The sequence below is a fragment of the Larimichthys crocea genome, chromosome VIII, assembly GCF_000972845.2.
Source record: "Larimichthys crocea isolate SSNF chromosome VIII, L_crocea_2.0, whole genome shotgun sequence".
NCBI lineage: Eukaryota > Metazoa > Chordata > Actinopteri > Sciaenidae > Larimichthys > Larimichthys crocea.
Genome location: NC_040018.1, coordinates 2,255,378 through 2,265,175, shown reverse-complemented (window position 1 = coordinate 2,265,175; position 9,798 = coordinate 2,255,378).

Below are 9,798 nucleotides of genomic sequence, written 5' to 3'. Positions count from 1 at the left end.
ATAAGAGGTCCACCTGAAAGGACTCGGGAACATCACCTTAGAAACTAGTCCAGTCTCTGGGATTTAAGCAGGTCAGGCCACTGGCTGCAGGTGAGCATACTTCTAAAGAAGAGCCACACCAAGTAAAACAATATGAATGTGTATATTAAGATAATATATTGAAATGATTTGGGTGATATTATTATGTATTCAGGAAAAACAGTGAGTGAATTGTTGTTGCTAATAGTATTTTAGATGCTCCTTTACTTACAATAACAACATCCGGGTCCATAGTTCTTTGCTGGGCTTCATGCAATAGTTTGACATATGGAAAATACACTAGTCTGCCTTCTTACAGACGACAACATTGATACCTTAGAGACTAGACTAGAAGACTAGAAACAGGTGGGAAAGTTAGCCCAGCTCTGTATAAAAGTTCACATTATAGCTTGTTTTTTAGGGGGTTATGAGCTGTTTCTTGGTTAGGACCAGTACAGCAGAGACTCAGTAAATTTTTCCAGATAATTTCCTGGGACCTTTCCTGGAAATACCCGTTGTTTATTATTGATGATCAGGATAATAGTTATCTGGTTGATCCTGCCAGTAGCTTGTCTCAGATTAAGCCATGCAAGTTGAACACGGCCAATACAGTGGAACTGCAATCCTGAGATCCAGCTACGAGCTTTTTATCCAATTTAAACCCAATTAAATATCCATTAATCATTTGCATATAACTGGAAACTTTCTTTGTCACATATATTAGGTTGTTTTCCTTTATTCATGTTCAAACTGACCCACTGTTTTGGAAATTAATTTGAAATGCACTGTTGGAGGAGTTCCTATTTTCCCAATATTTTGTACCAAAATAAAATTCACAAAGTTCACAAACTCCTTTCCAGGAAATATCTATCACAAATCATGGATTCATTTGATTACACAGTTGTCATAGAGATCACTGAAATAAAGAAAACATAATTTTTCCAAAACTTAAACGTCATGCTTTTATTTTGAAACCAGCGCTCAGTGAGTCTCCCGTGTAATTCTGCCTGACTCTCTCTCTCTCTCTCTCTCTCTCTCTCTCTCTCTGGGCCCCAGAGGAAAGCTCTGGAGCCATTGGTTGATTCCCGCCATCATGTGCCAGTCTAGACACTTTGGCGGCTGGGAGCCGCACTGATTGTTGCGCAAACACGGTTTCAAGTTTCTTAACTCTTAAAGACGCAACATCCTGCTCTGCTGTGCACAATCTGGAAATGCCCTGTAAGCGTGGTGATCACAGAGAAAATCACCACATTGATTTCAGCTGAACAGATGAATGACAAATAGATGAATGAATACAAAATAATAAATGGCATCTAAATGTGCACATACAGCCCAAAAAGAGAGGAAATAATACAATAATACTAATACTAACAATAATTATATAACACCTGAAGAAGTATTAATTAATCTGAGATGTGTTATTGTCATCATATTATAATTATACAATAGAAAAAGGTGATTTTTAGTACTTTATATGCAGGGGATGAGTGTTTTAATTAGTCCAGATTTTCAAGTTTTAGCCCCAAATTAAAGTTTAACTATAAAAATACAAATATAGTGTTTATAGTGTGTAGCTTTACCCTTCTGATCTTACAAAAGAACAACCTGATCATATTTCTGATGCATTGTTATGGTCCTATACTGTATAAGTATTTGGATCTTTTCTTGTCCTACTACTTGATGATATGAACGTGCAGCTACTGTTGTCGCTGTTAAAGGGGGTTTTAACTTTATATAATGTGAAATAGTTTTAAATTTTCAGTAAAACATATATAAATAAATATAAATCTTTATTTATACAGCATTTTAAAGGAATTTAAACAGAATAAATCAGTATTTTTAAATGGCAGATGGTTAATTGTAACAGTAAAACATTTATTAACCGTTAAATCCATTTTTTAAAATACAACATTCATGCGGTATTTTCATCTCGGTTTTATGACAAAACAGTTTACCATACCATATTTATTATGGTAAAATTCTGGCAACCACAGCTGACAGTTTTTAGTGTTCAAGCTACATTTTTTTTACACTGAATGCATCATATTATAATCTGATTATGGTTTTGATATGTAAAATCTTGTATATGTTTATAGTTGTGCAATAAACGTAAAAAATAGAATATTTTTCTCTGAGGTGTTATGGGAATGTAAAGTAGTACTGAAAGGAAAATCACTTGCAAACTGTATAAACATTCAATATTATTAGATATCATTGTTATTTCCATATTATTATTACCATATGATTGATGTATGTTTGTGAAGTTTTTCGATGTATTTTACTGGAAAAATAAATTTTTGGAAGAATCAGAAATGGTTGTTTGATTTTCTTGTGTTAACAATGGTGGTGTTTATCTTATTTTATTATTTTATTTTATTCTCGACCCCTCCTGTCCATAATGTCGAAGGCAAGTAGTAACCTCCGTGGCCATTTGCTACAGAACGAGTCAGTCTTCACCGTACTCTGAGCTTCAAAATGTCTCTTCAGAAACCTGTGGGTGTCTTCACGTATACACTAAACCCCAAAACGGAACCCCAAACTGCTTAGTCCCTATACAAATGCAGCTCTCTTAACCTTTTACAGATAGAGGTTAAGTTACAAATCCTTCGCTGCCAAAGTACTGAGTGTGCACCCATTTGAGTAGATGGACCTGTTGGAAATTAGAAGCAAAGAGCGTGGGGGTCAGATGGAGGTAAACAGGGGGTTAGGGTATCCCCTAGTGGCTTCACGCCAGTCCTCCCACTGCCTGGTCTCTGCGCCAGTGTGAATGCTTCCACCACCACCGAAGATTGGCATTTTAACAACTCTACAAGCATTGGTTCAAGTGGATGTTACGGCCGTAGGATTAAGTCTTCCTGGTGGGTGACCATTCACACCTCGTATCAGCAGAGTTAACCCTGCGTGTCGGTGGTATGTCCAGTTACAGTACAGCGTGCTGTACCAGGACCAGTGTGCCCAAACTCTACTGGAGTATGTGAGGGACGACAGGGCTGGCTGAAGAAGTGGGAGTCAAGTTACAATGACAGAAGGAGAGAGTCGAGGAAGAAGAGGACAGCAGTATGAGGGGTTCACTGGGCACCTGTTCAAAATGTGTTCCCCTGTGTAACTCAATCAGATGCAGAGATGCAGCGTGAGACGTGTTTTGGAAGAGCTTCGTCCACATAAACACCACCGGGACTCACAGCTAAGGGGGAGGTGATTTATTGACGTTTATATAGCCATATATATTTTATCAGATAGATCACAGGCTAATGAGAACATCAACAGACGTCACACGCTGTCAACACTGTTGTTGTTGTTGTTTTCTGCAACTCAGTATTGGTTAAAAAACATAAAAAGAACAAGTCAGATGGCAGTTATTACTTCAGCTGAGTCAAACACATAAATCAAAGTGGGTGTAACATACATTCCTTGTAGTCAACGTTGGGTTTCAGAGTAAGTTGTCAAAGTGAAAACACAGCAGGTTTATTACTAGTTCAGGTGTGGCTAAAGGACTTGCATTTTTGTAATACTCATACTGATAATAGCTTCATATGGCATTAAATCAGTCTTTGAGGACAAACACAAAAATCAGAAGAAAAAAATAGCAAACGTTGGTATTATTTTATAATATTGCACTATGATTAGACAAAAAAATTGAAGTACAAAACTATGTAATAAAACAACAACAACACTGAAAGGCCCAGCCCAAAGTCCAACCAAGTAGTAATTAATGTGAGTCAGACAGGATGTCGTTAACCTGAGCAATATTCCCTCCCTATCACATCCAACCTCCTTTGGTACATCCTGCATGCAATCATGGACAAATACATTTCCCATAGTGTGCAATACAATAACTGTGGCTTAAATAAATAAATACCAAGTGCAATAAATGTACATGATTCCCAGAATGTGCAATAAGACGATTATGTATATGAATTGCACAGAGAGAAATAGCAATAACTAATCTCCCGACCGCATTCTTGCTTTATCACTAATCATGCAATTTGATATTTATATTCGACATTCATACTTTGATGGTCTTTTTTTAGTCTGTGCTTTTATAGTGCACATTTATGCAAGTGTAATTATGCTGGAGACAATGACAATAAAGCTCTAAATGATCTGAATCTTGAATCAATAGTCAGGGAACTGTTGGGTCTAGCATCCTAAAATTCAAGGAGGACAAACTGGCTGGCTGACCTGAGAGAAACTGGTTATTGGACACTTGACAAAAAAGCAATAGTCTGTGCAGGCCACACCATCATTGAATTACATGTTCACTTATTATTACTGTACTGTGTGCATTGATCCCCTAAACAGAAATAGAAGATAAATAGTTGAAAGAAGAAGAAGACTGGAAGATGAGAAGCGTAGCTTTTATTCAATAAAATGAGAGAGTTTCTTAACGCGAGCTGCGTTCGATAGATGATCACAAAATTTTTCTTTTCTGTTTCTAAAAGTGTTTTTTTGGACATTTTATTAGACACAATAGAGAGATGAAAAGAAATGAGGGGAGACAACAAGAGTCACCTCCCAGACTCTTGCCAGCTAATAATCACATTGAGCTTCATAGTATAGGAACTATACTCTTTGCACTGACATACAGTCACCAGTGGAGACTTGTATTTAACTAGACTTGTAAACTTAACATGTTTGCAGACCTCACTGTGAACAGTTTTCATTGGATTTACTTTCTACTGATGAAATCGTCCCAATAAAAACTGTTTAACAACCTCGTCTGTGGGTTATGCGTCTTTCTGTGGAGTGCAATTATTTCTGGAAAGACATCTTACTGTTGAAATCTTTGTTTTCAAACGCTCTGAGTACCTTCAATTTGTACTGGATTAGTGGCAGAAATCTCAGAGACGTATAATTCAAAAACCAGGAGTGAATAAATGAAAACCACAACTATCTGCACGAATAAATACCAGTATGTCCTGTGGATGAACTGACCCTTTAATCAAATCTGTGTCAGCCCAACAATCTACTGACGCCATTCAAAAATGTCCTGGTTGCATGTGTTATGGTGATAAGGTGCGTGTGTTGTTTTGAGTGTGGGAAGAAGGGGGGGTGGGCAGTGTATAGAGGTTGGTGGGAGAGTAGACAGGGTGTCCGGCACCAAACCACCTCCCAAAATAAACGCAGCCCCTGCGTCTCTGTGTCTGTCCAGTGGCAGACCCTCGGGCTCCCACAGCTCCAGCAGCAGCTCCAGCAGAGAGGAGTCTGGGACCAGGCGGCCTGTCACAGGAACAACATGTCATCAGCTTCATCGCTCTCCTAATGGCTCTCCTTTAGACCAGACATGGCAGACAGTGTGTTGCCCCACCAAGGCGGCAGTTTACTCTGCACTCACACACACACATACATACGTACATAAACATTCATGCATGCACAAACACTCCTGCTGCCCACTCCCATCCACTTACAGGCCAACACTGGAGAGACTAGGAGGCCCCCTTATGAAAACATGCAGGGGTGCTGGAGATAATGTCTAGCCAGACCTCTGGACTCATGCCAGGCTGTCCTCTTAGTATGAGGTCCATAGGAATCTCTGCACAGAAACACTGCCAAGAGTTAGTAACATTAGCCAGTTAAAATATTTATCTGTTTGGAGTTGATCTGGACTTAAAAGAATAGTTCAAATTTTTAGAGAAGTACACTTCAATTTGCGTTCTTGGAGAGAGTTAGATGAGAAGATCAACATGATTTTTATATATGTCTGTCAACTATGAAGCTACAGCTAGCAGAAGGTTAACGTAGCTGAGAACAAAGACACAAATTAATTTGATTTTGTTTGATTTCCATCTTAAACAAACAAAATGTCGCCATAATTAGTGCACTTTAGAAGTGCCGTTAGTGTGATTTTGCTCCCATTGGACAGTTTCTCATCCTTATGCTAAGCTAAGCTAACTGGCTGCTGTCTGTAGCTCCAGATTTAAAGTGAAATTGTGAAACTTTTCTAACATAAATTAACAGATTTTAAATCACGTTGATGGTACATAGACATGAAGTCTGGTGTAGAGCTGGGAATCTTTGCCTGAACCCGTCGGGACCCGACGGGACCTGTTGGGTTCGGGCATAATTTTTATCATTTGAATCGGGCCCGGGGCGGGCTCGAGCTTGCGTTATGACATGTGGTAAATGAGCGATGTTCAAAATGTACAGCACAAATGACTCATTCTTGACTGTTATGCCATATGCGCACATTTGAATAACGTCGGGCTGCAAACGGATTCGGGCTCTACAAAGCTGTCAATCAAAACGGGCCAGGCCAGGCTCGGGTCGAATTCTATTTGGGCCCGGGCCGGGTGGGGCCTGACTTCTAAGGCCCGTTTCATGCTCTAGTCTGGTGAACGGCATCTCAAAGAGTCGGTGTTGTGACAGAACCGGAGCTGGCTAAGTGGGCAATGTAACCTTCACATAATTAATGCAATCATAACAAACGGACATGTACAACTGTCCATATTTTTGACACATAACATATACAGGTAGAAACAGCCAGTCTGGCTCCGTCCAAATGTTTAAAATATCTGTATACCTCCACGGCTAAGGCTCACTAACTGACAAGTTGTATCTTGTTTGTTAATTATGAGAGGAGCAGTGCTCTCCCTTCGCTTCCAGTCTTTATGTTAAACTAACCAACTGCTGGCTGATTTGCAAACAGACATCAGACATCTTGTCATCGAACGCTTGGCAGGACACTCACACCTTAAGAGACCCACAGGAGTCAAGAAGCGGTCTGAACTGCCTTCCTTGTTAACAGTTCTCCAGTTCAGCACACACCCATCCCGGTCTGCTGGACTTCTGGCACCAGAGAGGGCGTAATCAGGCCTCGCTCTGCCCTCTCACTCACAGTTCAGCTCTAATGCTCCACCATCCCTTTGAAACTGCACTCAGCTACCCGTTCAATGAATTTCCATGCACTTCTTTTTTTTTTTTTTCCAAAGTACCACATATTTATTTTCTTTCTCTCTCATTGCGGGTCCGACTCTCACGCTCACCACTGGAGCTAGGCGAGCCGTTGGCTGCACTAGTTAGCTCATTAATCACTCTTCTCCTCTCCCCCTCCCACCCCCCTCCGTTCTGAGAAACAGAGTCACTAATTAATGGAAAGCACTTTATGACAGAACACAGGGGTTTCCTGGAAATTAACCATTAATCTAGACTTCCATTATAGGTCTAATAGCATGAGGTGGGCGTGGGATGGATGGGTTTGAAATGGTGTAAAACGGTGATGGCAGTAACACGACGCTAGCGAAAAGCTGCTTAAAGGAGTGTGTAAAAACTCATTAATGTTAATGCAGGCATTAGCCAAGTTAACAACGGTGGAGGTTGATGGATGCTGCATCAACAGGTGTACGTTCAGAGAAAGAGTCGGAATATTTAAGTGGAGGCTAGTTGTGTTTACGTGCACAAACGCAGACTTGCATGTCAAATATTTTGTTATAACTGAGAAGATACCGGGATATCGTGCAATACAGGTCCTAGTCTCTCACACAGAACATTGCAATTACATGCTCGGTGCCACAGACCATCAGGACATTACCGTTATCATTGGATGCATCATGTTTCCCCATGTCTAACAGAGTCGCTGGGGCATACATTCCTCTTGATTTGAGATCCTGTTACAGTTAAAGGACATTTGAGGTCTGACAGTATCCTTCCTTATCAACCAGTTCATTGGGAACTTGGTTGCTAGAAAACACTCGTGCTTTCAGGGCTCGGCGTTGCATTAAAGAATACATTTTGAAATGAGTTTGACAAAAAGCTATTTTGGCAGAGTTTGGGGCAGAGTATGAGCTCAGGATTTAAGATCTGATGTAGGTCTAACATAAAAGTAAACATAAGTACTCTGTAGTACTCACTGAAGCAGATGTTTCCAAGTGAACTATTCCTCTTTTCAAGATTTTCTCTGAGGCAAACAGACAAAGACTCTACCTGTCACCTAGTTATTATACAATCGTGTTTCTTTCTGAATCAGCTAGCTCACTTTAGCTTTGTAAACATATGTAAAAATCCAAAAGTAATCATGTCTTTTATTGCACCAGAGTCACAATCCACAATCATACATGGAATTCCAGTCAATCAGTATTGCATCTCCTTGGGCAGGCACCAAAAAAATCATACACCACAAAGCTTCCCCGTCCTGAGATCCTCATAAAAACCGAGCCTGGTTTTGGTGAGGTCCAAGGTTGTAGGACATGATATTTGTGCATTTGTTTACTTTCACAGTATTGTATTTTGTTTAGACTTCCATCGGGGGGAACAGTATCTAAGAAAACGAGGAAGGAAACGGGATGAAAACAAAGGAAGAGGAAGGGAACCCAATGTGATGGAGCCTGTCCCTCACTGATCCTGGTTCAGCCGGAGTCATGCGGACACTGGCGCCACCGCTGCAACTAATAGCAGTGGTCATTCACAGAGGACCTTTTTTATTTATTTTTTTTAAAACGAAAGCACAAACAAGCAAACAAAAAAATGAATGGAGGGAGAAATGATGTGGCCTGTTTTTGTTGTTATCGCAGCTTGGAATCAAGTGAGGTCAAGTGCTTGCGGATGAACATGAAAGTTTACAGCTTGGGTGCATCGCGACGCTGCGACTGAAATAGTCTGCAGGGATGTCAGTGCATTGTTTTTAAGTACTTGTGGACATTTTTATGCATTTATTAGAGAGATTGCAGTGGAGAGAAGACAGGAAATGAGAAGAGAGAGAGTGAGAGGAGAAGGGCGACAAAGGTCCACAGCCAGATTTGAACAGGGATGTTGTGGTTCATGGTCGGCGCCTTAACTCAAGGCCATCAGGGTGCCACTGTTGTTTGCTTCTTTTAAAGGAGACATAAACAATTTGAGGCTTTGCTTTAAATCCTGTGGAGACACAACATGTTCACAATGAAATGAATAAATAAGACATTATGAAACAAGCAGACAAAATATGTCCGGTAACCATAAAATTGTGAAGAAATTCATTTTTGCTTCATGACGTGAAATTCATCCAGCTTCTTTTCACAGTCAGACTTTCTGGCATGTCACTTTGCTTTCGTCCCCGTGCTTTGTTCTGTTTTTGAAACGTTTACAAATTTTGCTTATATTTCACAAAAGCATTTTTCCTAATTGCTGTTTTATTCCATAATAAAACCCGCAACATTTTTGTCTGTCAAACAAGACAAAACAGAGGCAGTTAAGTGGACGGCGCCGTCCTGTTTGTTTTAAAAGATTTGATTTGATTACACGACAATGTCACGGTTATATTACATATTTTGTCTTTATTTAGTCACATAATGATTTATTTCATAATGTCTTGTGTATTTATTTAATACTGAACCCTTTGGGTCTCCATAGAAATCAAAGTTTAAACATTGTTGCTGACTGCTGTGCTGCAAAATCACCTTGTTCACACACTGTTTTCTCTACAGATGACCGTGCAGGACCTTGGATGGACCTTGGGGACCAATGACTCTTCCTTAGATTCAGTTTAAGGTACCAGAAGATGATGAAAAGCCAGATTTAAGATATGATATACAGCAAGTACATGCCTGTGTGGTTCATTCAAAGTGTTTAAGGATGTTTAAGCAAGTTATTACAAACTGTAAGAACGTAACACATTCCTTCTCATACTGCGAGTTATTTATGATCAATGTAGCTCAGAGCAGAACATTCATCATTAATCTGACATGCATGCCTGTTGTCTGATTTGTCCCCGAATCAACTCAAATACATGCATCCACAAAGCACTTTATGGAGATGATGTTCCTCTTAATCAAGTACAACATGGGACTGATTTTCTTGTCTCTCACAGTG